Below are 24,089 nucleotides of genomic sequence, written 5' to 3' on the forward strand. Positions count from 1 at the left end.
CCTACTCGAGCTGGGCCTCTATGAGCTGTTTGCATAATCTGAGATTGCCCTGCTTCCAGTCAAGGCGCAGCGGCCCCTTCTACTAAAAGGGATCAGCAGAGTGATCGCTAGTAGCAGAAATAAGGCAAGCAAGGCAATCAAGGCTTGTTTTTTTGTTTGATCTCTTCCTTTTCACGATGCTTCAAAGTCAACGAAAGGTACATGTGCAAAACGCTCATGCATTGGCCGGGAATCGAACCCGGGCCTCCCGCGTGGCAGGCGAGAATTCTACCACTGAACCACCAATGCCTTACATGCTGCACACTGGCGCTACAGTGCTCTGGACCATTGCAGCCCAGAGCAGCTGATTTAACAGAGCACTGCAGTGACATGAGGATGGCGCCAGCTCCGGTGGGTGAATGGGAGCTGCGCTGCCCTGGCAGTCCTTCTCACTCACTTGGCCACGAACGGCCAGGTTCTATAGACAGGAAAAGTGGACAGAGGCAAGCACACTGGTAGATGAGGGTGGCCTTTGTATGGGTCGCTACTCTGAGTGCAGTTCCCTGAGCACCGTGCCTCAGGAAAGCCAGACTTCTACTGCAGGACTCAGGGGATATCTTTGCAGCCACACGAGGCTGACACCCTTTCAATCTGGGCTTCTGGGGTCTTCTGGGAATTATTTGCATAATAGAAGGTTTCCCGCCTTAATTTGAAACTGCAGTTCCATCTTCTGCTAAAAGAGGGCAGCAGAGTGCTTTCTTTGCGCAGAAAACAGACAAGCAATGCAATCATCTTATCTACCGTTTCCATTTTTCTTTTCCCATGCCTTTTAAAATATCAAGAGACACGTCTACAAAAGTGCCATGCATTGGCCGGGAATCGAACCCGGGACTCCCGCTTGGGAAGCGAGAATTCTACCACTGAACTACCAATGCTTGACAAGCAGCATTACTGCGGTAGAGCGCTTGATTTAACACACCTGCCAGTTCCATGCGAATGGTCACTCGTAAACTCTTCACTTCTGCTGAAAGCCTCATTGAAGGCCTTTGCAGACGTGTGAGACTGGCACCTACTCGGGCTGGGCCTCTATGAGCTGTTTGCATAATCTGAGATTGCCCTGCTTCCAGTCAAGGCGCAGCGGCCCCTTCTACTAAAAGGGATCAGCAGAGTGATCGCTAGTAGCAGAAATAAGGCAAGCAAGGCAATCAAGGCTTGTTTTTTTGTTTGATCTCTTCCTTTTCACGATGCTTCAAAGTCAACGAAAGGTACATGTGCAAAACGCTCATGCATTGGCCGGGAATCGAACCCGGGCCTCCCGCGTGGCAGGCGAGAATTCTACCACTGAACCACCAATGCCTTACATGCTGCACACTGGCGCTACAGTGCTCTGGACCATTGCAGCCCAGAGCAGCTGATTTAACAGAGCACTGCAGTGACATGAGGATGGCGCCAGCTCCGGTGGGTGAATGGGAGCTGCGCTGCCCTGGCAGTCCTTCTCACTCACTTGGCCACGAACGGCCAGGTTCTATAGACAGGAAAAGTGGACAGAGGCAAGCACACTGGTAGATGAGGGTGGCCTTTGTATGGGTCGCTACTCTGAGTGCAGTTCCCTGAGCACCGTGCCTCAGGAAAGCCAGACTTCTACTGCAGGACTCAGGGGATATCTTTGCAGCCACACGAGGCTGACACCCTTTCAATCTGGGCTTCTGGGGTCTTCTGGGAATTATTTGCATAATAGAAGGTTTCCCGCCTTAAGTTGAAACTGCAGTTCCATCTTCTGCTAAAAGAGGGCAGCAGAGTGCTTTCTTTGCGCAGAAAACAGACAAGCAATGCAATCATCTTATCTACCGTTTCCATTTTTCTTTTCCCATGCCTTTTAAAATATCAAGAGACACGTCTACAAAAGTGCCATGCATTGGCCGGGAATCGAACCCGGGCCTCCCGCTTGGGAAGCGAGAATTCTACCACTGAACTACCAATGCTTGACAAGCAGCATTACTGCGGTAGAGCGCTTGATTTAACACACCTGCCAGTTCCATGCGAATGGTCACTCGTAAACTCTTGACTTCTGCTGAAAGCCTCATTGAAGGCCTTTGCAGACGTGTGAGACTGGCACCTACTCGAGCTGGGCCTCTATGAGCTGTTTGCATAATCTGAGATTGCCCTGCTTCCAGTCAAGGCGCAGCGGCCCCTTCTACTAAAAGGGATCAGCAGAGTGATCGCTAGTAGCAGAAATAAGGCAAGCAAGGCAATCAAGGCTTGTTTTTTTGTTTGATCACTTCCTTTTCACGATGCTTCAAAGTCAACGAAAGGTACATGTGCAAAACGCTCATGCATTGGCCGGGAATCGAACCCGGGCCTCCCGCGTGGCAGGCGAGAATTCTACCACTGAACCACCAATGCCTTACATGCTGCACACTGGCGCTACAGTGCTCTGGACCATTGCAGCCCAGAGCAGCTGATTTAACAGAGCACTGCAGTGACATGAGGATGGCGCCAGCTCCGGTGGGTGAATGGGAGCTGCGCTGCCCTGGCAGTCCTTCTCACTCACTTGGCCACGAACGGCCAGGTTCTATAGACAGGAAAAGTGGACAGAGGCAAGCACACTGGTAGATGAGGGTGGCCTTTGTATGGGTCGCTACTCTGAGTGCAGTTCCCTGAGCACCGTGCCTCAGGAAAGCCAGACTTCTACTGCAGGACTCAGGGGATATCTTTGCAGCCACACGAGGCTGACACCCTTTCAATCTGGGCTTCTGGGGTCTTCTGGGAATTATTTGCATAATAGAAGGTTTCCCGCCTTAAGTTGAAACTGCAGTTCCATCTTCTGCTAAAAGAGGGCAGCAGAGTGCTTTCTTTGCGCAGAAAACAGACAAGCAATGCAATCATCTTATCTACCGTTTCCATTTTTCTTTTCCCATGCCTTTTAAAATATCAAGAGACACGTCTACAAAAGTGCCATGCATTGGCCGGGAATCGAACCCGGGCCTCCCGCTTGGGAAGCGAGAATTCTACCACTGAACTACCAATGCTTGACAAGCAGCATTACTGCGGTAGAGTGCTTGATTTAACACACCTGCCAGTTCCATGCGAATGGTCACTCGTAAACTCTTGACTTCTGCTGAAAGCCTCATTGAAGGCCTTTGCAGACGTGTGAGACTGGCACCTACTCGAGCTGGGCCTCTATGAGCTGTTTGCATAATCTGAGATTGCCCTGCTTCCAGTCAAGGCGCAGCGGCCCCTTCTACTAAAAGGGATCAGCAGAGTGATCGCTAGTAGCAGAAATAAGGCAAGCAAGGCAATCAAGGCTTGTTTTTTTGTTTGATCTCTTCCTTTTCACGATGCTTCAAAGTCAACGAAAGGTACATGTGCAAAACGCTCATGCATTGGCCGGGAATCGAACCCGGGCCTCCCGCGTGGCAGGCGAGAATTCTACCACTGAACCACCAATGCCTTACATGCTGCACACTGGCGCTACAGTGCTCTGGACCATTGCAGCCCAGAGCAGCTGATTTAACAGAGCACTGCAGTGACATGAGGATGGCGCCAGCTCCGGTGGGTGAATGGGAGCTGCGCTGCCCTGGCAGTCCTTCTCACTCACTTGGCCACGAACGGCCAGGTTCTATAGACAGGAAAAGTGGACAGAGGCAAGCACACTGGTAGATGAGGGTGGCCTTTGTATGGGTTGCTACTCTGAGTGCAGTTCCCTGAGCACCGTGCCTCAGGAAAGCCAGACTTCTACTGCAGGACTCAGGGTATATCTTTGCAGCCACACGAGGCTGACACCCTTTCAATCTGGGCTTCTGGGGTCTTCTGGGAATTATTTGCATAATAGAAGGTTTCCCGCCTTAAGTTGAAACTGCAGTTCCATCTTCTGCTAAAAGAGGGCAGCAGAGTGCTTTCTTTGCGCAGAAAACAGACAAGCAATGCAATCATCTTATCTACCGTTTCCATTTTTCTTTTCCCATGCCTTTTAAAATATCAAGAGACACGTCTACAAAAGTGCCATGCATTGGCCGGGAATCGAACCCGGGCCTCCCGCTTCCGGCTGACAAGCAGCATTACTGCGGTAGAGCGCTTGATTTAACACACCTGCCAGTTCCATGCGAATGGTCACTCGTAAACTCTTGACTTCTGCTGAAAGCCTCATTGAAGGCCTTTGCAGACGTGTGAGACTGGCGCCTACTCGGGCTGGGCCTCTATGAGCTGTTTGCATAATCTGAGATTGCCCTGCTTCCAGTCAAGGCGCAGCGGCCCCTTCTACTAAAAGGGATCAGCAGAGTGATCGCTAGTAGCAGAAATAAGGCAAGCAAGGCAATCAAGGCTTGTTTTTTTGTTCGGTCTCTTCCTTTTCACGATGCTTCAAAGTCAACGAAAGGTACATGTGCAAAACGCTCATGCATTGGCCGGGAATCGAACCCGGGCCTCACGCGTGGCAGGCGAGAATTCTACCACTGAACCACCAATGCCTTTCATGCTGCACACTGGCGCTACAGTGCTCTGGACCATTGCAGCCCAGAGCAGCTGATTTAACAGAGCACTGCAGTGACATGAGGATGGCGCCAGCTCCGGTGGGTGAATGGGAGCTGCGCTGCCCTGGCAGTCCTTCTCACTCACTTGGCCACGAACGGCCAGGTTCTATAGACAGGAAAAGTGGACAGAGGCAAGCACACTGGTAGATGAGGGTGGCCTTTGTATGGGTCGCTACTCTGAGTGCAGTTCCCTGAGCACCGTGCCTCAGGAAAGCCAGACTTCTACTGCAGGACTCAGGGGATATCTTTGCAGCCACACGAGGCTGACACCCTTTCAATCTGGGCTTCTGGGGTCTTCTGGGAATTATTTGCATAATAGAAGGTTTCCCGCCTTAAGTTGAAACTGCAGTTCCATCTTCTGCTAAAAGAGGGCAGCAGAGTGCTTTCTTTGCGCAGAAAACAGACAAGCAATGCAATCATCTTATCTACCGTTTCCATTTTTCTTTTCCCATGCCTTTTAAAATATCAAGAGACACGTCTACAAAAGTGCCATGCATTGGCCGGGAATCGAACCCGGGCCTCCCGCTTCCGGCTGACAAGCAGCATTACTGCGGTAGAGCGCTTGATTTAACACACCTGCCAGTTCCATGCGAATGGTCACTCGTAAACTCTTGACTTCTGCTGAAAGCCTCATTGAAGGCCTTTGCAGACGTGTGAGACTGGCACCTACTCGGGCTGGGCCTCTATGAGCGTTTTGCATAATCTGAGATTGCCCTGCTTCCAGTCAAGGCGCAGCGGCCCCTTCTACTAAAAGGGATCAGCAGAGTGATCGCTAGTAGCAGAAATAAGGCAAGCAAGGCAATCAAGGCTTGTTTTTTTGTTCGGTCTCTTCCTTTTCACGATGCTTCAAAGTCAACGAAAGGTACATGTGCAAAACGCTCATGCATTGGCCGGGAATCGAACCCGGGCCTCCCGCATGGCAGGCGAGAATTCTACCACTGAACCACCAATGCCTTTCATGCTGCACACTGGCGCTACAGTGCTCTGGACCATTGCAGCCCAGAGCAGCTGATTTAACAGAGCACTGCAGTGACATGAGGATGGCGCCAGCTCCGGTGGGTGAATGGGAGCTGCGCTGCCCTGGCAGTCCTTCTCACTCACTTGGCCACGAACGGCCACGAACGGCCAGGTTCTATAGACAGGAAAAGTGGACAGAGGCAAGCACACTGGTAGATGAGGGTGGCCTTTGTATGGGTCGCTACTCAGAGTGCAGTTCCCTGAGCACCGTGCCTCAGGAAAGCCAGACTTCTACTGCAGGACTCAGTGGATATCTTTGCAGCCACACGAGGCTGACACCCTTTCAATCTGGGCTTCTGGGGTCTTCTGGGAATTATTTGCATAATAGAAGGTTTCCCGCCTTAAGTTGAAACTGCAGTTCCATCTTCTGCTAAAAGAGGGCAGCAGAGTGCTTTCTTTGCGCAGAAAACAGAGAAGCAATGCAATCATCTTATCTACCGTTTCCATTTTTCTTTTCCCATGCCTTTTAAAATATCAAGAGACACGTCTACAAAAGTGCCATGCATTGGCCAGGAATCGAACCCGGGCCTCCCGCTTGGGAAGCGAGAATTCTACCACTGAACTACCAATGCTTGACAAGCAGCATTACTGCGGTAGAGCGCTTGATTTAACACACCTGCCAGTTCCATGCGAATGGTCACTCGTAAACTCTTGACTTCTGCTGAAAGCCTCATTGAAGGCCTTTGCAGACGTGTGAGACTGGCACCTACTCGAGCTGGGCCTCTATGAGCTGTTTGCATAATCTGAGATTGCCCTGCTTCCAGTCAAGGCGCAGCGGCCCCTTCTACTAAAAGGGATCAGCAGAGTGATCGCTAGTAGCAGAAATAAGGCAAGCAAGGCAATCAAGGCTTGTTTTTTTGTTTGATCTCTTCCTTTTCACGATGCTTCAAAGTCAACGAAAGGTACATGTGCAAAACGCTCATGCATTGGCCGGGAATCGAACCCGGGCCTCCCGCGTGGCAGGCGAGAATTCTACCACTGAACCACCAATGCCTTACATGCTGCACACTGGCGCTACAGTGCTCTGGACCATTGCAGCCCAGAGCAGCTGATTTAACAGAGCACTGCAGTGACATGAGGATGGCGCCAGCTCCGGTGGGTGAATGGGAGCTGCGCTGCCCTGGCAGTCCTTCTCACTCACTTGGCCACGAACGGCCAGGTTCTATAGACAGGAAAAGTGGACAGAGGCAAGCACACTGGTAGATGAGGGTGGCCTTTGTATGGGTCGCTACTCTGAGTGCAGTTCCCTGAGCACCGTGCCTCAGGAAAGCCAGACTTCTACTGCAGGACTCAGGGGATATCTTTGCAGCCACACGAGGCTGACACCCTTTCAATCTGGGCTTCTGGGGTCTTCTGGGAATTATTTGCATAATAGAAGGTTTCCCGCCTTAATTTGAAACTGCAGTTCCATCTTCTGCTAAAAGAGGGCAGCAGAGTGCTTTCTTTGCGCAGAAAACAGACAAGCAATGCAATCATCTTATCTACCGTTTCCATTTTTCTTTTCCCATGCCTTTTAAAATATCAAGAGACACGTCTACAAAAGTGCCATGCATTGGCCGGGAATCGAACCCGGGACTCCCGCTTGGGAAGCGAGAATTCTACCACTGAACTACCAATGCTTGACAAGCAGCATTACTGCGGTAGAGCGCTTGATTTAACACACCTGCCAGTTCCATGCGAATGGTCACTCGTAAACTCTTCACTTCTGCTGAAAGCCTCATTGAAGGCCTTTGCAGACGTGTGAGACTGGCACCTACTCGGGCTGGGCCTCTATGAGCTGTTTGCATAATCTGAGATTGCCCTGCTTCCAGTCAAGGCGCAGCGGCCCCTTCTACTAAAAGGGATCAGCAGAGTGATCGCTAGTAGCAGAAATAAGGCAAGCAAGGCAATCAAGGCTTGTTTTTTTGTTTGATCTCTTCCTTTTCAAGATGCCTTAAAGTCAACGAAACGTACATGTGCAAAACGCTCATGCATTGGCCGGGAATCGAACCCGGGCCTCCCGCGTGGCAGGCGAGAATTCTACCACTGAACCACCAATGCCTTACATGCTGCACACTGGCGCTACAGTGCTCTGGACCATTGCAGCCCAGAGCAGCTGATTTAACAGAGCACTGCAGTGACATGAGGATGGCGCCAGCTCCGGTGGGTGAATGGGAGCTGCGCTGCCCTGGCAGTCCTTCTCACTCACTTGGCCACGAACGGCCAGGTTCTATAGACAGGAAAAGTGGACAGAGGCAAGCACACTGGTAGATGAGGGTGGCCTTTGTATGGGTCGCTACTCTGAGTGCAGTTCCCTGAGCACCGTGCCTCAGGAAAGCCAGACTTCTACTGCAGGACTCAGGGGATATCTTTGCAGCCACACGAGGCTGACACCCTTTCAATCTGGGCTTCTGGGGTCTTCTGGGAATTATTTGCATAATAGAAGGTTTCCCGCCTTAAGTTGAAACTGCAGTTCCATCTTCTGCTAAAAGAGGGCAGCAGAGTGCTTTCTTTGCGCAGAAAACAGACAAGCAATGCAATCTTCTTATCTACCGTTTCCATTTTTCTTTTCCCATGCCTTTTAAAATATCAAGAGACACGTCTACAAAAGTGCCATGCATTGGCCGGGAATCGAACCCGGGCCTCCCGCTTGAGAAGCGAGAATTCTACCACTGAACTACCAATGCCTGACAAGCAGCATTACTGCGGTAGAGCGCTTGATTTAACACACCTGCCAGTTCCATGCGAATGGTCACTTGTAAACTCTTCACTTCTGCTGAAAGCCTCATTGAAGGCCTTTGCAGACGTGTGAGACTGGCACCTACTCGGGCTGGGCCTCTATGAGCTGTTTGCATAATCTGAGATTGCCCTGCTTCCAGTCAAGGCGCAGCGGCCCCTTCTACTAAAAGGGATCAGCAGAGTGATCGCTAGTAGCAGAAATAAGGCAAGCAAGGCAATCAAGGCTTGTTTTTTTGTTTGATCTCTTCCTTTTCACGATGCTTCAAAGTCAACGAAAGGTACATGTGCAAAACGCTCATGCATTGGCCGGGAATCGAACCCGGGCCTCCCGCGTGGCAGGCGAGAATTCTACCACTGAACCACCAATGCCTTACATGCTGCACACTGGCGCTACAGTGCTCTGGACCATTGCAGCCCAGAGCAGCTGATTTAACAGAGCACTGCAGTGACATGAGGATGGCGCCAGCTCCGGTGGGTGAATGGGAGCTGCGCTGCCCTGGCAGTCCTTCTCACTCACTTGGCCACGAACGGCCAGGTTCTATAGACAGGAAAAGTGGACAGAGGCAAGCACACTGGTAGATGAGGGTGGCCTTTGTATGGGTCGCTACTCTGAGTGCAGTTCCCTGAGCACCGTGCCTCAGGAAAGCCAGACTTCTACTGCAGGACTCAGGGGATATCTTTGCAGCCACACGAGGCTGACACCCTTTCAATCTGGGCTTCTGGGGTCTTCTGGGAATTATTTGCATAATAGAAGGTTTCCCGCCTTAAGTTGAAACTGCAGTTCCATCTTCTGCTAAAAGAGGGCAGCAGAGTGCTTTCTTTGCGCAGAAAACAGAGAAGCAATGCAATCATCTTATCTACCGTTTCCATTTTTCTTTTCCCATGCCTTTTAAAATATCAAGAGACACGTCTACAAAAGTGCCATGCATTGGCCAGGAATCGAACCCGGGCCTCCCGCTTGGGAAGCGAGAATTCTACCACTGAACTACCAATGCTTGACAAGCAGCATTACTGCGGTAGAGCGCTTGATTTAACACACCTGCCAGTTCCATGCGAATGGTCACTCGTAAACTCTTGACTTCTGCTGAAAGCCTCATTGAAGGCCTTTGCAGACGTGTGAGACTGGCACCTACTCGAGCTGGGCCTCTATGAGCTGTTTGCATAATCTGAGATTGCCCTGCTTCCAGTCAAGGCGCAGCGGCCCCTTCTACTAAAAGGGATCAGCAGAGTGATCGCTAGTAGCAGAAATAAGGCAAGCAAGGCAATCAAGGCTTGTTTTTTTGTTTGATCTCTTCCTTTTCACGATGCTTCAAAGTCAACGAAAGGTACATGTGCAAAACGCTCATGCATTGGCCGGGAATCGAACCCGGGCCTCCCGCGTGGCAGGCGAGAATTCTACCACTGAACCACCAATGCCTTACATGCTGCACACTGGCGCTACAGTGCTCTGGACCATTGCAGCCCAGAGCAGCTGATTTAACAGAGCACTGCAGTGACATGAGGATGGCGCCAGCTCCGGTGGGTGAATGGGAGCTGCGCTGCCCTGGCAGTCCTTCTCACTCACTTGGCCACGAACGGCCAGGTTCTATAGACAGGAAAAGTGGACAGAGGCAAGCACACTGGTAGATGAGGGTGGCCTTTGTATGGGTCGCTACTCTGAGTGCAGTTCCCTGAGCACCGTGCCTCAGGAAAGCCAGACTTCTACTGCAGGACTCAGGGGATATCTTTGCAGCCACACGAGGCTGACACCCTTTCAATCTGGGCTTCTGGGGTCTTCTGGGAATTATTTGCATAATAGAAGGTTTCCCGCCTTAATTTGAAACTGCAGTTCCATCTTCTGCTAAAAGAGGGCAGCAGAGTGCTTTCTTTGCGCAGAAAACAGACAAGCAATGCAATCATCTTATCTACCGTTTCCATTTTTCTTTTCCCATGCCTTTTAAAATATCAAGAGACACGTCTACAAAAGTGCCATGCATTGGCCGGGAATCGAACCCGGGACTCCCGCTTGGGAAGCGAGAATTCTACCACTGAACTACCAATGCTTGACAAGCAGCATTACTGCGGTAGAGCGCTTGATTTAACACACCTGCCAGTTCCATGCGAATGGTCACTCGTAAACTCTTCACTTCTGCTGAAAGCCTCATTGAAGGCCTTTGCAGACGTGTGAGACTGGCACCTACTCGGGCTGGGCCTCTATGAGCTGTTTGCATAATCTGAGATTGCCCTGCTTCCAGTCAAGGCGCAGCGGCCCCTTCTACTAAAAGGGATCAGCAGAGTGATCGCTAGTAGCAGAAATAAGGCAAGCAAGGCAATCAAGGCTTGTTTTTTTGTTTGATCTCTTCCTTTTCACGATGCTTCAAAGTCAACGAAAGGTACATGTGCAAAACGCTCATGCATTGGCCGGGAATCGAACCCGGGCCTCCCGCGTGGCAGGCGAGAATTCTACCACTGAACCACCAATGCCTTACATGCTGCACACTGGCGCTACAGTGCTCTGGACCATTGCAGCCCAGAGCAGCTGATTTAACAGAGCACTGCAGTGACATGAGGATGGCGCCAGCTCCGGTGGGTGAATGGGAGCTGCGCTGCCCTGGCAGTCCTTCTCACTCACTTGGCCACGAACGGCCAGGTTCTATAGACAGGAAAAGTGGACAGAGGCAAGCACACTGGTAGATGAGGGTGGCCTTTGTATGGGTCGCTACTCTGAGTGCAGTTCCCTGAGCACCGTGCCTCAGGAAAGCCAGACTTCTACTGCAGGACTCAGGGGATATCTTTGCAGCCACACGAGGCTGACACCCTTTCAATCTGGGCTTCTGGGGTCTTCTGGGAATTATTTGCATAATAGAAGGTTTCCCGCCTTAAGTTGAAACTGCAGTTCCATCTTCTGCTAAAAGAGGGCAGCAGAGTGCTTTCTTTGCGCAGAAAACAGACAAGCAATGCAATCATCTTATCTACCGTTTCCATTTTTCTTTTCCCATGCCTTTTAAAATATCAAGAGACACGTCTACAAAAGTGCCATGCATTGGCCGGGAATCGAACCCGGGCCTCCCGCTTGGGAAGCGAGAATTCTACCACTGAACTACCAATGCTTGACAAGCAGCATTACTGCGGTAGAGCGCTTGATTTAACACACCTGCCAGTTCCATGCGAATGGTCACTCGTAAACTCTTGACTTCTGCTGAAAGCCTCATTGAAGGCCTTTGCAGACGTGTGAGACTGGCACCTACTCGAGCTGGGCCTCTATGAGCTGTTTGCATAATCTGAGATTGCCCTGCTTCCAGTCAAGGCGCAGCGGCCCCTTCTACTAAAAGGGATCAGCAGAGTGATCGCTAGTAGCAGAAATAAGGCAAGCAAGGCAATCAAGGCTTGTTTTTTTGTTTGATCACTTCCTTTTCACGATGCTTCAAAGTCAACGAAAGGTACATGTGCAAAACGCTCATGCATTGGCCGGGAATCGAACCCGGGCCTCCCGCGTGGCAGGCGAGAATTCTACCACTGAACCACCAATGCCTTACATGCTGCACACTGGCGCTACAGTGCTCTGGACCATTGCAGCCCAGAGCAGCTGATTTAACAGAGCACTGCAGTGACATGAGGATGGCGCCAGCTCCGGTGGGTGAATGGGAGCTGCGCTGCCCTGGCAGTCCTTCTCACTCACTTGGCCACGAACGGCCAGGTTCTATAGACAGGAAAAGTGGACAGAGGCAAGCACACTGGTAGATGAGGGTGGCCTTTGTATGGGTCGCTACTCTGAGTGCAGTTCCCTGAGCACCGTGCCTCAGGAAAGCCAGACTTCTACTGCAGGACTCAGGGGATATCTTTGCAGCCACACGAGGCTGACACCCTTTCAATCTGGGCTTCTGGGGTCTTCTGGGAATTATTTGCATAATAGAAGGTTTCCCGCCTTAAGTTGAAACTGCAGTTCCATCTTCTGCTAAAAGAGGGCAGCAGAGTGCTTTCTTTGCGCAGAAAACAGACAAGCAATGCAATCATCTTATCTACCGTTTCCATTTTTCTTTTCCCATGCCTTTTAAAATATCAAGAGACACGTCTACAAAAGTGCCATGCATTGGCCGGGAATCGAACCCGGGCCTCCCGCTTGGGAAGCGAGAATTCTACCACTGAACTACCAATGCTTGACAAGCAGCATTACTGCGGTAGAGTGCTTGATTTAACACACCTGCCAGTTCCATGCGAATGGTCACTCGTAAACTCTTGACTTCTGCTGAAAGCCTCATTGAAGGCCTTTGCAGACGTGTGAGACTGGCACCTACTCGAGCTGGGCCTCTATGAGCTGTTTGCATAATCTGAGATTGCCCTGCTTCCAGTCAAGGCGCAGCGGCCCCTTCTACTAAAAGGGATCAGCAGAGTGATCGCTAGTAGCAGAAATAAGGCAAGCAAGGCAATCAAGGCTTGTTTTTTTGTTTGATCTCTTCCTTTTCACGATGCTTCAAAGTCAACGAAAGGTACATGTGCAAAACGCTCATGCATTGGCCGGGAATCGAACCCGGGCCTCCCGCGTGGCAGGCGAGAATTCTACCACTGAACCACCAATGCCTTACATGCTGCACACTGGCGCTACAGTGCTCTGGACCATTGCAGCCCAGAGCAGCTGATTTAACAGAGCACTGCAGTGACATGAGGATGGCGCCAGCTCCGGTGGGTGAATGGGAGCTGCGCTGCCCTGGCAGTCCTTCTCACTCACTTGGCCACGAACGGCCAGGTTCTATAGACAGGAAAAGTGGACAGAGGCAAGCACACTGGTAGATGAGGGTGGCCTTTGTATGGGTTGCTACTCTGAGTGCAGTTCCCTGAGCACCGTGCCTCAGGAAAGCCAGACTTCTACTGCAGGACTCAGGGTATATCTTTGCAGCCACACGAGGCTGACACCCTTTCAATCTGGGCTTCTGGGGTCTTCTGGGAATTATTTGCATAATAGAAGGTTTCCCGCCTTAAGTTGAAACTGCAGTTCCATCTTCTGCTAAAAGAGGGCAGCAGAGTGCTTTCTTTGCGCAGAAAACAGACAAGCAATGCAATCATCTTATCTACCGTTTCCATTTTTCTTTTCCCATGCCTTTTAAAATATCAAGAGACACGTCTACAAAAGTGCCATGCATTGGCCGGGAATCGAACCCGGGCCTCCCGCTTCCGGCTGACAAGCAGCATTACTGCGGTAGAGCGCTTGATTTAACACACCTGCCAGTTCCATGCGAATGGTCACTCGTAAACTCTTGACTTCTGCTGAAAGCCTCATTGAAGGCCTTTGCAGACGTGTGAGACTGGCGCCTACTCGGGCTGGGCCTCTATGAGCTGTTTGCATAATCTGAGATTGCCCTGCTTCCAGTCAAGGCGCAGCGGCCCCTTCTACTAAAAGGGATCAGCAGAGTGATCGCTAGTAGCAGAAATAAGGCAAGCAAGGCAATCAAGGCTTGTTTTTTTGTTCGGTCTCTTCCTTTTCACGATGCTTCAAAGTCAACGAAAGGTACATGTGCAAAACGCTCATGCATTGGCCGGGAATCGAACCCGGGCCTCACGCGTGGCAGGCGAGAATTCTACCACTGAACCACCAATGCCTTTCATGCTGCACACTGGCGCTACAGTGCTCTGGACCATTGCAGCCCAGAGCAGCTGATTTAACAGAGCACTGCAGTGACATGAGGATGGCGCCAGCTCCGGTGGGTGAATGGGAGCTGCGCTGCCCTGGCAGTCCTTCTCACTCACTTGGCCACGAACGGCCAGGTTCTATAGACAGGAAAAGTGGACAGAGGCAAGCACACTGGTAGATGAGGGTGGCCTTTGTATGGGTCGCTACTCTGAGTGCAGTTCCCTGAGCACCGTGCCTCAGGAAAGCCAGACTTCTACTGCAGGACTCAGGGGATATCTTTGCAGCCACACGAGGCTGACACCCTTTCAATCTGGGCTTCTGGGGTCTTCTGGGAATTATTTGCATAATAGAAGGTTTCCCGCCTTAAGTTGAAACTGCAGTTCCATCTTCTGCTAAAAGAGGGCAGCAGAGTGCTTTCTTTGCGCAGAAAACAGACAAGCAATGCAATCATCTTATCTACCGTTTCCATTTTTCTTTTCCCATGCCTTTTAAAATATCAAGAGACACGTCTACAAAAGTGCCATGCATTGGCCGGGAATCGAACCCGGGCCTCCCGCTTCCGGCTGACAAGCAGCATTACTGCGGTAGAGCGCTTGATTTAACACACCTGCCAGTTCCATGCGAATGGTCACTCGTAAACTCTTGACTTCTGCTGAAAGCCTCATTGAAGGCCTTTGCAGACGTGTGAGACTGGCACCTACTCGGGCTGGGCCTCTATGAGCGTTTTGCATAATCTGAGATTGCCCTGCTTCCAGTCAAGGCGCAGCGGCCCCTTCTACTAAAAGGGATCAGCAGAGTGATCGCTAGTAGCAGAAATAAGGCAAGCAAGGCAATCAAGGCTTGTTTTTTTGTTCGGTCTCTTCCTTTTCACGATGCTTCAAAGTCAACGAAAGGTACATGTGCAAAACGCTCATGCATTGGCCGGGAATCGAACCCGGGCCTCCCGCATGGCAGGCGAGAATTCTACCACTGAACCACCAATGCCTTTCATGCTGCACACTGGCGCTACAGTGCTCTGGACCATTGCAGCCCAGAGCAGCTGATTTAACAGAGCACTGCAGTGACATGAGGATGGCGCCAGCTCCGGTGGGTGAATGGGAGCTGCGCTGCCCTGGCAGTCCTTCTCACTCACTTGGCCACGAACGGCCACGAACGGCCAGGTTCTATAGACAGGAAAAGTGGACAGAGGCAAGCACACTGGTAGATGAGGGTGGCCTTTGTATGGGTCGCTACTCAGAGTGCAGTTCCCTGAGCACCGTGCCTCAGGAAAGCCAGACTTCTACTGCAGGACTCAGTGGATATCTTTGCAGCCACACGAGGCTGACACCCTTTCAATCTGGGCTTCTGGGGTCTTCTGGGAATTATTTGCATAATAGAAGGTTTCCCGCCTTAAGTTGAAACTGCAGTTCCATCTTCTGCTAAAAGAGGGCAGCAGAGTGCTTTCTTTGCGCAGAAAACAGAGAAGCAATGCAATCATCTTATCTACCGTTTCCATTTTTCTTTTCCCATGCCTTTTAAAATATCAAGAGACACGTCTACAAAAGTGCCATGCATTGGCCAGGAATCGAACCCGGGCCTCCCGCTTGGGAAGCGAGAATTCTACCACTGAACTACCAATGCTTGACAAGCAGCATTACTGCGGTAGAGCGCTTGATTTAACACACCTGCCAGTTCCATGCGAATGGTCACTCGTAAACTCTTGACTTCTGCTGAAAGCCTCATTGAAGGCCTTTGCAGACGTGTGAGACTGGCACCTACTCGAGCTGGGCCTCTATGAGCTGTTTGCATAATCTGAGATTGCCCTGCTTCCAGTCAAGGCGCAGCGGCCCCTTCTACTAAAAGGGATCAGCAGAGTGATCGCTAGTAGCAGAAATAAGGCAAGCAAGGCAATCAAGGCTTGTTTTTTTGTTTGATCTCTTCCTTTTCACGATGCTTCAAAGTCAACGAAAGGTACATGTGCAAAACGCTCATGCATTGGCCGGGAATCGAACCCGGGCCTCCCGCGTGGCAGGCGAGAATTCTACCACTGAACCACCAATGCCTTACATGCTGCACACTGGCGCTACAGTGCTCTGGACCATTGCAGCCCAGAGCAGCTGATTTAACAGAGCACTGCAGTGACATGAGGATGGCGCCAGCTCCGGTGGGTGAATGGGAGCTGCGCTGCCCTGGCAGTCCTTCTCACTCACTTGGCCACGAACGGCCAGGTTCTATAGACAGGAAAAGTGGACAGAGGCAAGCACACTGGTAGATGAGGGTGGCCTTTGTATGGGTCGCTACTCTGAGTGCAGTTCCCTGAGCACCGTGCCTCAGGAAAGCCAGACTTCTACTGCAGGACTCAGGGGATATCTTTGCAGCCACACGAGGCTGACACCCTTTCAATCTGGGCTTCTGGGGTCTTCTGGGAATTATTTGCATAATAGAAGGTTTCCCGCCTTAATTTGAAACTGCAGTTCCATCTTCTGCTAAAAGAGGGCAGCAGAGTGCTTTCTTTGCGCAGAAAACAGACAAGCAATGCAATCATCTTATCTACCGTTTCCATTTTTCTTTTCCCATGCCTTTTAAAATATCAAGAGACACGTCTACAAAAGTGCCATGCATTGGCCGGGAATCGAACCCGGGACTCCCGCTTGGGAAGCGAGAATTCTACCACTGAACTACCAATGCTTGACAAGCAGCATTACTGCGGTAGAGCGCTTGATTTAACACACCTGCCAGTTCCATGCGAATGGTCACTCGTAAACTCTTCACTTCTGCTGAAAGCCTCATTGAAGGCCTTTGCAGACGTGTGAGACTGGCACCTACTCGGGCTGGGCCTCTATGAGCTGTTTGCATAATCTGAGATTGCCCTGCTTCCAGTCAAGGCGCAGCGGCCCCTTCTACTAAAAGGGATCAGCAGAGTGATCGCTAGTAGCAGAAATAAGGCAAGCAAGGCAATCAAGGCTTGTTTTTTTGTTTGATCTCTTCCTTTTCACGATGCTTCAAAGTCAACGAAAGGTACATGTGCAAAACGCTCATGCATTGGCCGGGAATCGAACCCGGGCCTCCCGCGTGGCAGGCGAGAATTCTACCACTGAACCACCAATGCCTTACATGCTGCACACTGGCGCTACAGTGCTCTGGACCATTGCAGCCCAGAGCAGCTGATTTAACAGAGCACTGCAGTGACATGAGGATGGCGCCAGCTCCGGTGGGTGAATGGGAGCTGCGCTGCCCTGGCAGTCCTTCTCACTCACTTGGCCACGAACGGCCAGGTTCTATAGACAGGAAAAGTGGACAGAGGCAAGCACACTGGTAGATGAGGGTGGCCTTTGTATGGGTCGCTACTCTGAGTGCAGTTCCCTGAGCACCGTGCCTCAGGAAAGCCAGACTTCTACTGCAGGACTCAGGGGATATCTTTGCAGCCACACGAGGCTGACACCCTTTCAATCTGGGCTTCTGGGGTCTTCTGGGAATTATTTGCATAATAGAAGGTTTCCCGCCTTAAGTTGAAACTGCAGTTCCATCTTCTGCTAAAAGAGGGCAGCAGAGTGCTTTCTTTGCGCAGAAAACAGACAAGCAATGCAATCTTCTTATCTACCGTTTCCATTTTTCTTTTCCCATGCCTTTTAAAATATCAAGAGACACGTCTACAAAAGTGCCATGCATTGGCCGGGAATCGAACCCGGGCCTCCCGCTTGAGAAGCGAGAATTCTACCACTGAACTACCAATGCCTGACAAGCAGCATTACTGCGGTAGAGCGCTTGATTTAACACACCTGCCAGTTCCATGCGAATGGTCACTTGTAAACTCTTCACTTCTGCTGAAAGCCTCATTGAAGGCCTTTGCAGACGTGTGAGACTGGCACCTACTCGGGCTGGGCCTCTATGAGCTGTTTGCATAATCTGAGATTGCCCTGCTTCCAGTCAAGGCGCAGCGGCCCCTTCTACTAAAAGGGATCAGCAGAGTGATCGCTAGTAGCAGAAATAAGGCAAGCAAGGCAATCAAGGCTTGTTTTTTTGTTCGGTCTCTTCCTTTTCACGATGCTTCAAAGTCAACGAAAGGTACATGTGCAAAACGCTCATGCATTGGCCGGGAATCGAACCCGGGCCTCCCGCGTGGCAGGCGAGAATTCTACCACTGAACCACCAATGCCTTACATGCTGCACACTGGCGCTACAGTGCTCTGGACCATTGCAGCCCAGAGCAGCTGATTTAACAGAGCACTGCAGTGACATGAGGATGGCGCCAGCTCCGGTGGGTGAATGGGAGCTGCGCTGCCCTGGCAGTCCTTCTCACTCACTTGGCCACGAACGGCCACGAACGGCCAGGTTCTATAGACAGGAAAAGTGGACAGAGGCAAGCACACTGGTAGATGAGGGTGGCCTTTGTATGGGTCGCTACTCTGAGTGCAGTTCCCTGAGCACCGTGCCTCAGGAAAGCCAGACTTCTACTGCAGGACTCAGTGGATATCTTTGCAGCCACACGAGGCTGACACCCTTTCAATCTGGGCTTCTGGGGTCTTCTGGGAATTATTTGCATAATAGAAGGTTTCCCGCCTTAAGTTGAAACTGCAGTTCCATCTTCTGCTAAAAGAGGGCAGCAGAGTGCTTTCTTTGCGCAGAAAACAGAGAAGCAATGCAATCATCTTATCTACCGTTTCCATTTTTCTTTTCCCATGCCTTTTAAAATATCAAGAGACACGTCTACAAAAGTGCCATGCATTGGCCGGGAATCGAACCCGGGCCTCCCGCTTGGGAAGCGAGAATTCTACCACTGAACTACCAATGCTTGACAAGCAGCATTACTGCGGTAGAGCGCTTGATTTAACACACCTGCCAGTTCCATGCGAATGGTCACTCGTAAACTCTTGACTTCTGCTGAAAGCCTCATTGAAGGCCTTTGCAGACGTGTGAGACTGGCACCTACTCGGGCTGGGCCTCTATGAGCTGTTTGCATAATCTGAGATTGCCCTGCTTCCAGTCAAGGCGCAGCGGCCCCTTCTACTAAAAGGGATCAGCAGAGTGATCGCTAGTAGCAGAAATAAGGCAAGCAAGGCAATCAAGGCTTGTTTTTTTGCTTGATCTCTTCCTTTTCACGATGCTTCAAAGTCAACGAAAGGTACATGTGCAAAACGCTCATGCATTGGCCGGGAATCGAACCCGGGCCTCCCGCGTGGCAGGCGAGAATTCTACCACTGAACCACCAATGCCTTACATGCTGCACACTGGCGCTACAGTGCTCTGGACCATTGCAGCCCAGAGCAGCTGATTTAACAGAGCACTGCAGTGACATGAGGATGGCGCCAGCTCCGGTGGGTGAATGGGAGCTGCGCTGCCCTGGCAGTCCTTCTCACTCACTTGGCCACGAACGGCCAGGTTCTATAGACAGGAAAAGTGGACAGAGGCAAGCACACTGGTAGATGAGGGTGGCCTTTGTATGGGTCGCTACTCTGAGTGCAGTTCCCTGAGCACCGTGCCTCAGGAAAGCCAGACTTCTACTGCAGGACTCAGTGGATATCTTTGCAGCCACACGAGGCTGACACCCTTTCAATCTGGGCTTCTGGGGTCTTCTGGGAATTATTTGCATAATAGAAGGTTTCCCGCCTTAAGTTGAAACTGCAGTTCCATCTTCTGCTAAAAGAGGGCAGCAGAGTGCTTTCTTTGCGCAGAAAACAGAGAAGCAATGCAATCATCTTATCTACCGTTTCCATTTTTCTTTTCCCATGCCTTTTAAAATATCAAGAGACACGTCTACAAAAGTGCCATGCATTGGCCGGGAATCGAACCCGGGCCTCCCGCTTGGGAAGCGAGAATTCTACCACTGAACTACCAATGCTTGACAAGCAGCATTACTGCGGTAGAGCGCTTGATTTAACACACCTGCCAGTTCCATGCGAATGGTCACTCGTAAACTCTTGACTTCTGCTGAAAGCCTCATTGAAGGCCTTTGCAGACGTGTGAGACTGGCACCTACTCGGGCTGGGCCTCTATGAGCTGTTTGCATAATCTGAGATTGCCCTGCTTCCAGTCAAGGCGCAGCGGCCCCTTCTACTAAAAGGGATCAGCAGAGTGATCGCTAGTAGCAGAAATAAGGCAAGCAAGGCAATCAAGGCTTGTTTTTTTGCTTGATCTCTTCCTTTTCACGATGCTTCAAAGTCAACGAAAGGTACATGTGCAAAACGCTCATGCATTGGCCGGGAATCGAACCCGGGCCTCCCGCGTGGCAGGCGAGAATTCTACCACTGAACCACCAATGCCTTACATGCTGCACACTGGCGCTACAGTGCTCTGGACCATTGCAGCCCAGAGCAGCTGATTTAACAGAGCACTGCAGTGACATGAGGATGGCGCCAGCTCCGGTGGGTGAATGGGAGCTGCGCTGCCCTGGCAGTCCTTCTCACTCACTTGGCCACGAACGGCCAGGTTCTATAGACAGGAAAAGTGGACAGAGGCAAGCACACTGGTAGATGAGGGTGGCCTTTGTATGGGTCGCTACTCAGAGTGCAGTTCCCTGAGCACCGTGCCTCAGGAAAGCCAGACTTCTACTGCAGGACTCAGTGGATATCTTTGCAGCCACACGAGGCTGACACCCTTTCAATCTGGGCTTCTGGGGTCTTCTGGGAATTATTTGCATAATAGAAGGTTTCCCGCCTTAAGTTGAAACTGCAGTTCCATCTTCTGCTAAAAGAGGGCAGCAGAGTGCTTTCTTTGCGCAGAAAACAGAGAAGCAATGCAATCATCTTATCTACCGTTTCCATTTTTCTTTTCCCATGCCTTTTAAAATATCAAGAGACACGTCTACAAAAGTGCCATGCATTGGCCAGGAATCGAACCCGGGCCTCCCGCTTGGGAAGCGAGAATTCTACCACTGAACTACCAATGCTTGACAAGCAGCATTACTGCGGTAGAGCGCTTGATTTAACACACCTGCCAGTTCCATGCGAATGGTCACTCGTAAACTCTTGACTTCTGCTGAAAGCCTCATTGAAGGCCTTTGCAGACGTGTGAGACTGGCACCTACTCGAGCTGGGCCTCTATGAGCTGTTTGCATAATCTGAGATTGCCCTGCTTCCAGTCAAGGCGCAGCGGCCCCTTCTACTAAAAGGGATCAGCAGAGTGATCGCTAGTAGCAGAAATAAGGCAAGCAAGGCAATCAAGGCTTGTTTTTTTGTTTGATCTCTTCCTTTTCACGATGCTTCAAAGTCAACGAAAGGTACATGTGCAAAACGCTCATGCATTGGCCGGGAATCGAACCCGGGCCTCCCGCGTGGCAGGCGAGAATTCTACCACTGAACCACCAATGCCTTACATGCTGCACACTGGCGCTACAGTGCTCTGGACCATTGCAGCCCAGAGCAGCTGATTTAACAGAGCACTGCAGTGACATGAGGATGGCGCCAGCTCCGGTGGGTGAATGGGAGCTGCGCTGCCCTGGCAGTCCTTCTCACTCACTTGGCCACGAACGGCCAGGTTCTATAGACAGGAAAAGTGGACAGAGGCAAGCACACTGGTAGATGAGGGTGGCCTTTGTATGGGTCGCTACTCTGAGTGCAGTTCCCTGAGCACCGTGCCTCAGGAAAGCCAGACTTCTACTGCAGGACTCAGGGGATATCTTTGCAGCCACACGAGGCTGACACCCTTTCAATCTGGGCTTCTGGGGTCTTCTGGGAATTATTTGCATAATAGAAGGTTTCCCGCCTTAATTTGAAACTGCAGTTCCATCTTCTGCTAAAAGAGGGCAGCAGAGTGCTTTCTTTGCGCAGAAAACAGACAAGCAATGCAATCATCTTATCTACCGTTTCCATTTTTCTTTTCCCATGCCTTTTAAAATATCAAGAGACACGTCTACAAAAGTGCCATGCATTGGCCGGGAATCGAACCCGGGACTCCCGCTTGGGAAGCGAGAATTCTACCACTGAACTACCAATGCTTGACAAGCAGCATTACTGCGGTAGAGCGCTTGATTTAACACACCTGCCAGTTCCATGCGAATGGTCACTCGTAAACTCTTCACTTCTGCTGAAAGCCTCATTGAAGGCCTTTGCAGACGTGTGAGACTGGCACCTACTCGGGCTGGGCCTCTATGAGCTGTTTGCATAATCTGAGATTGCCCTGCTTCCAGTCAAGGCGCAGCGGCCCCTTCTACTAAAAGGGATCAGCAGAGTGATCGCTAGTAGCAGAAATAAGGCAAGCAAGGCAATCAAGGCTTGTTTTTTTGTTTGATCTCTTCCTTTTCACGATGCTTCAAAGTCAACGAAAGGTACATGTGCAAAACGCTCATGCATTGGCCGGGAATCGAACCCGGGCCTCCCGCGTGGCAGGCGAGAATTCTACCACTGAACCACCAATGCCTTACATGCTGCACACTGGCGCTACAGTGCTCTGGACCATTGCAGCCCAGAGCAGCTGATTTAACAGAGCACTGCAGTGACATGAGGATGGCGCCAGCTCCGGTGGGTGAATGGGAGCTGCGCTGCCCTGGCAGTCCTTCTCACTCACTTGGCCACGAACGGCCAGGTTCTATAGACAGGAAAAGTGGACAGAGGCAAGCACACTGGTAGATGAGGGTGGCCTTTGTATGGGTCGCTACTCTGAGTGCAGTTCCCTGAGCACCGTGCCTCAGGAAAGCCAGACTTCTACTGCAGGACTCAGGGGATATCTTTGCAGCCACACGAGGCTGACACCCTTTCAATCTGGGCTTCTGGGGTCTTCTGGGAATTATTTGCATAATAGAAGGTTTCCCGCCTTAAGTTGAAACTGCAGTTCCATCTTCTGCTAAAAGAGGGCAGCAGAGTGCTTTCTTTGCGCAGAAAACAGACAAGCAATGCAATCTTCTTATCTACCGTTTCCATTTTTCTTTTCCCATGCCTTTTAAAATATCAAGAGACACGTCTACAAAAGTGCCATGCATTGGCCGGGAATCGAACCCGGGCCTCCCGCTTGAGAAGCGAGAATTCTACCACTGAACTACCAATGCCTGACAAGCAGCATTACTGCGGTAGAGCGCTTGATTTAACACACCTGCCAGTTCCATGCGAATGGTCACTTGTAAACTCTTCACTTCTGCTGAAAGCCTCATTGAAGGCCTTTGCAGACGTGTGAGACTGGCACCTACTCGGGCTGGGCCTCTATGAGCTGTTTGCATAATCTGAGATTGCCCTGCTTCCAGTCAAGGCGCAGCGGCCCCTTCTACTAAAAGGGATCAGCAGAGTGATCGCTAGTAGCAGAAATAAGGCAAGCAAGGCAATCAAGGCTTGTTTTTTTGTTCGGTCTCTTCCTTTTCACGATGCTTCAAAGTCAACGAAAGGTACATGTGCAAAACGCTCATGCATTGGCCGGGAATCGAACCCGGGCCTCCCGCGTGGCAGGCGAGAATTCTACCACTGAACCACCAATGCCTTACATGCTGCACACTGGCGCTACAGTGCTCTGGACCATTGCAGCCCAGAGCAGCTGATTTAACAGAGCACTGCAGTGACATGAGGATGGCGCCAGCTCCGGTGGGTGAATGGGAGCTGCGCTGCCCTGGCAGTCCTTCTCACTCACTTGGCCACGAACGGCCACGAACGGCCAGGTTCTATAGACAGGAAAAGTGGACAGAGGCAAGCACACTGGTAGATGAGGGTGGCCTTTGTATGGGTCGCTACTCTGAGTGCAGTTCCCTGAGCACCGTGCCTCAGGAAAGCCAGACTTCTACTGCAGGACTCAGTGGATATCTTTGCAGCCACACGAGGCTGACACCCTTTCAATCTGGGCTTCTGGGGTCTTCTGGGAATTATTTGCATAATAGAAGGTTTCCCGCCTTAAGTTGAAACTGCAGTTCCATCTTCTGCTAAAAGAGGGCAGCAGAGTGCTTTCTTTGCGCAGAAAACAGAGAAGCAATGCAATCATCTTATCTACCGTTTCCATTTTTCTTTTCCCATGCCTTTTAAAATATCAAGAGACACGTCTACAAAAGTGCCATGCATTGGCCGGGAATCGAACCCGGGCCTCCCGCTTGGGAAGCGAGAATTCTACCACTGAACTACCAATGCTTGACAAGCAGCATTACTGCGGTAGAGCGCTTGATTTAACACACCTGCCAGTTCCATGCGAATGGTCACTCGTAAACTCTTGACTTCTGCTGAAAGCCTCATTGAAGGCCTTTGCAGACGTGTGAGACTGGCACCTACTCGGGCTGGGCCTCTATGAGCTGTTTGCATAATCTGAGATTGCCCTGCTTCCAGTCAAGGCGCAGCGGCCCCTTCTACTAAAAGGGA

At 51.0% G+C, this 24,089-nt stretch overlaps 40 non-coding genes across 40 annotated transcripts; all 40 read right to left on the reverse strand.

Moving 5' to 3' along the window:
- Positions 1-217: 217 nt before the first annotated feature.
- Positions 218-288, reverse strand: TRNAG-GCC (transfer RNA glycine (anticodon GCC)). Its single transcript has one exon. It is a non-coding gene; the product is annotated as a tRNA-Gly (tRNA).
- Positions 289-843: 555 nt separating this feature from the next.
- On the reverse strand, positions 844-914 carry TRNAG-CCC (transfer RNA glycine (anticodon CCC)). The gene has a single exon. It is a non-coding gene; the product is annotated as a tRNA-Gly (tRNA).
- A 350-nt stretch (positions 915-1,264) lies between these two features.
- TRNAG-GCC (transfer RNA glycine (anticodon GCC)) lies at positions 1,265-1,335 on the reverse strand. Its single transcript has one exon. It is a non-coding gene; the product is annotated as a tRNA-Gly (tRNA).
- A 555-nt stretch (positions 1,336-1,890) lies between these two features.
- TRNAG-CCC (transfer RNA glycine (anticodon CCC)) lies at positions 1,891-1,961 on the reverse strand. Its single transcript has one exon. It is a non-coding gene; the product is annotated as a tRNA-Gly (tRNA).
- A 350-nt stretch (positions 1,962-2,311) lies between these two features.
- TRNAG-GCC (transfer RNA glycine (anticodon GCC)) lies at positions 2,312-2,382 on the reverse strand. Its single transcript has one exon. It is a non-coding gene; the product is annotated as a tRNA-Gly (tRNA).
- Positions 2,383-2,937: 555 nt separating this feature from the next.
- TRNAG-CCC (transfer RNA glycine (anticodon CCC)) lies at positions 2,938-3,008 on the reverse strand. Its single transcript has one exon. It is a non-coding gene; the product is annotated as a tRNA-Gly (tRNA).
- Positions 3,009-3,358: 350 nt separating this feature from the next.
- On the reverse strand, positions 3,359-3,429 carry TRNAG-GCC (transfer RNA glycine (anticodon GCC)). The gene has a single exon. It is a non-coding gene; the product is annotated as a tRNA-Gly (tRNA).
- A 1,961-nt stretch (positions 3,430-5,390) lies between these two features.
- Positions 5,391-5,461, reverse strand: TRNAG-GCC (transfer RNA glycine (anticodon GCC)). Its single transcript has one exon. It is a non-coding gene; the product is annotated as a tRNA-Gly (tRNA).
- Positions 5,462-6,026: 565 nt separating this feature from the next.
- Positions 6,027-6,097, reverse strand: TRNAG-CCC (transfer RNA glycine (anticodon CCC)). Its single transcript has one exon. It is a non-coding gene; the product is annotated as a tRNA-Gly (tRNA).
- Positions 6,098-6,447: 350 nt separating this feature from the next.
- Positions 6,448-6,518, reverse strand: TRNAG-GCC (transfer RNA glycine (anticodon GCC)). Its single transcript has one exon. It is a non-coding gene; the product is annotated as a tRNA-Gly (tRNA).
- Positions 6,519-7,073: 555 nt separating this feature from the next.
- On the reverse strand, positions 7,074-7,144 carry TRNAG-CCC (transfer RNA glycine (anticodon CCC)). Its single transcript has one exon. It is a non-coding gene; the product is annotated as a tRNA-Gly (tRNA).
- A 350-nt stretch (positions 7,145-7,494) lies between these two features.
- TRNAG-GCC (transfer RNA glycine (anticodon GCC)) lies at positions 7,495-7,565 on the reverse strand. Its single transcript has one exon. It is a non-coding gene; the product is annotated as a tRNA-Gly (tRNA).
- A 555-nt stretch (positions 7,566-8,120) lies between these two features.
- TRNAE-CUC (transfer RNA glutamic acid (anticodon CUC)) lies at positions 8,121-8,191 on the reverse strand. Its single transcript has one exon. It is a non-coding gene; the product is annotated as a tRNA-Glu (tRNA).
- Positions 8,192-8,541: 350 nt separating this feature from the next.
- Positions 8,542-8,612, reverse strand: TRNAG-GCC (transfer RNA glycine (anticodon GCC)). Its single transcript has one exon. It is a non-coding gene; the product is annotated as a tRNA-Gly (tRNA).
- Positions 8,613-9,167: 555 nt separating this feature from the next.
- On the reverse strand, positions 9,168-9,238 carry TRNAG-CCC (transfer RNA glycine (anticodon CCC)). Its single transcript has one exon. It is a non-coding gene; the product is annotated as a tRNA-Gly (tRNA).
- Positions 9,239-9,588: 350 nt separating this feature from the next.
- Positions 9,589-9,659, reverse strand: TRNAG-GCC (transfer RNA glycine (anticodon GCC)). Its single transcript has one exon. It is a non-coding gene; the product is annotated as a tRNA-Gly (tRNA).
- Positions 9,660-10,214: 555 nt separating this feature from the next.
- TRNAG-CCC (transfer RNA glycine (anticodon CCC)) lies at positions 10,215-10,285 on the reverse strand. The gene has a single exon. It is a non-coding gene; the product is annotated as a tRNA-Gly (tRNA).
- A 350-nt stretch (positions 10,286-10,635) lies between these two features.
- On the reverse strand, positions 10,636-10,706 carry TRNAG-GCC (transfer RNA glycine (anticodon GCC)). The gene has a single exon. It is a non-coding gene; the product is annotated as a tRNA-Gly (tRNA).
- A 555-nt stretch (positions 10,707-11,261) lies between these two features.
- Positions 11,262-11,332, reverse strand: TRNAG-CCC (transfer RNA glycine (anticodon CCC)). Its single transcript has one exon. It is a non-coding gene; the product is annotated as a tRNA-Gly (tRNA).
- A 350-nt stretch (positions 11,333-11,682) lies between these two features.
- On the reverse strand, positions 11,683-11,753 carry TRNAG-GCC (transfer RNA glycine (anticodon GCC)). The gene has a single exon. It is a non-coding gene; the product is annotated as a tRNA-Gly (tRNA).
- A 555-nt stretch (positions 11,754-12,308) lies between these two features.
- TRNAG-CCC (transfer RNA glycine (anticodon CCC)) lies at positions 12,309-12,379 on the reverse strand. The gene has a single exon. It is a non-coding gene; the product is annotated as a tRNA-Gly (tRNA).
- Positions 12,380-12,729: 350 nt separating this feature from the next.
- TRNAG-GCC (transfer RNA glycine (anticodon GCC)) lies at positions 12,730-12,800 on the reverse strand. The gene has a single exon. It is a non-coding gene; the product is annotated as a tRNA-Gly (tRNA).
- Positions 12,801-14,761: 1,961 nt separating this feature from the next.
- Positions 14,762-14,832, reverse strand: TRNAG-GCC (transfer RNA glycine (anticodon GCC)). Its single transcript has one exon. It is a non-coding gene; the product is annotated as a tRNA-Gly (tRNA).
- Positions 14,833-15,397: 565 nt separating this feature from the next.
- TRNAG-CCC (transfer RNA glycine (anticodon CCC)) lies at positions 15,398-15,468 on the reverse strand. The gene has a single exon. It is a non-coding gene; the product is annotated as a tRNA-Gly (tRNA).
- Positions 15,469-15,818: 350 nt separating this feature from the next.
- TRNAG-GCC (transfer RNA glycine (anticodon GCC)) lies at positions 15,819-15,889 on the reverse strand. Its single transcript has one exon. It is a non-coding gene; the product is annotated as a tRNA-Gly (tRNA).
- Positions 15,890-16,444: 555 nt separating this feature from the next.
- Positions 16,445-16,515, reverse strand: TRNAG-CCC (transfer RNA glycine (anticodon CCC)). The gene has a single exon. It is a non-coding gene; the product is annotated as a tRNA-Gly (tRNA).
- Positions 16,516-16,865: 350 nt separating this feature from the next.
- On the reverse strand, positions 16,866-16,936 carry TRNAG-GCC (transfer RNA glycine (anticodon GCC)). The gene has a single exon. It is a non-coding gene; the product is annotated as a tRNA-Gly (tRNA).
- A 555-nt stretch (positions 16,937-17,491) lies between these two features.
- TRNAE-CUC (transfer RNA glutamic acid (anticodon CUC)) lies at positions 17,492-17,562 on the reverse strand. The gene has a single exon. It is a non-coding gene; the product is annotated as a tRNA-Glu (tRNA).
- A 350-nt stretch (positions 17,563-17,912) lies between these two features.
- On the reverse strand, positions 17,913-17,983 carry TRNAG-GCC (transfer RNA glycine (anticodon GCC)). Its single transcript has one exon. It is a non-coding gene; the product is annotated as a tRNA-Gly (tRNA).
- A 565-nt stretch (positions 17,984-18,548) lies between these two features.
- TRNAG-CCC (transfer RNA glycine (anticodon CCC)) lies at positions 18,549-18,619 on the reverse strand. Its single transcript has one exon. It is a non-coding gene; the product is annotated as a tRNA-Gly (tRNA).
- Positions 18,620-18,969: 350 nt separating this feature from the next.
- On the reverse strand, positions 18,970-19,040 carry TRNAG-GCC (transfer RNA glycine (anticodon GCC)). Its single transcript has one exon. It is a non-coding gene; the product is annotated as a tRNA-Gly (tRNA).
- A 555-nt stretch (positions 19,041-19,595) lies between these two features.
- TRNAG-CCC (transfer RNA glycine (anticodon CCC)) lies at positions 19,596-19,666 on the reverse strand. The gene has a single exon. It is a non-coding gene; the product is annotated as a tRNA-Gly (tRNA).
- Positions 19,667-20,016: 350 nt separating this feature from the next.
- TRNAG-GCC (transfer RNA glycine (anticodon GCC)) lies at positions 20,017-20,087 on the reverse strand. Its single transcript has one exon. It is a non-coding gene; the product is annotated as a tRNA-Gly (tRNA).
- A 555-nt stretch (positions 20,088-20,642) lies between these two features.
- TRNAG-CCC (transfer RNA glycine (anticodon CCC)) lies at positions 20,643-20,713 on the reverse strand. The gene has a single exon. It is a non-coding gene; the product is annotated as a tRNA-Gly (tRNA).
- A 350-nt stretch (positions 20,714-21,063) lies between these two features.
- TRNAG-GCC (transfer RNA glycine (anticodon GCC)) lies at positions 21,064-21,134 on the reverse strand. Its single transcript has one exon. It is a non-coding gene; the product is annotated as a tRNA-Gly (tRNA).
- A 555-nt stretch (positions 21,135-21,689) lies between these two features.
- TRNAG-CCC (transfer RNA glycine (anticodon CCC)) lies at positions 21,690-21,760 on the reverse strand. Its single transcript has one exon. It is a non-coding gene; the product is annotated as a tRNA-Gly (tRNA).
- A 350-nt stretch (positions 21,761-22,110) lies between these two features.
- TRNAG-GCC (transfer RNA glycine (anticodon GCC)) lies at positions 22,111-22,181 on the reverse strand. The gene has a single exon. It is a non-coding gene; the product is annotated as a tRNA-Gly (tRNA).
- A 555-nt stretch (positions 22,182-22,736) lies between these two features.
- Positions 22,737-22,807, reverse strand: TRNAE-CUC (transfer RNA glutamic acid (anticodon CUC)). Its single transcript has one exon. It is a non-coding gene; the product is annotated as a tRNA-Glu (tRNA).
- A 350-nt stretch (positions 22,808-23,157) lies between these two features.
- TRNAG-GCC (transfer RNA glycine (anticodon GCC)) lies at positions 23,158-23,228 on the reverse strand. The gene has a single exon. It is a non-coding gene; the product is annotated as a tRNA-Gly (tRNA).
- Positions 23,229-23,793: 565 nt separating this feature from the next.
- On the reverse strand, positions 23,794-23,864 carry TRNAG-CCC (transfer RNA glycine (anticodon CCC)). Its single transcript has one exon. It is a non-coding gene; the product is annotated as a tRNA-Gly (tRNA).
- Positions 23,865-24,089: the final 225 nt, after the last annotated feature.

Source organism: Ambystoma mexicanum, chromosome 1p (genome assembly GCF_040938575.1).
Source record: "Ambystoma mexicanum isolate Mex_15411 chromosome 1p, UKY_AmexF1_1, whole genome shotgun sequence".
NCBI classification, from domain to species: Eukaryota; Metazoa; Chordata; class Amphibia; order Caudata; family Ambystomatidae; genus Ambystoma; species Ambystoma mexicanum.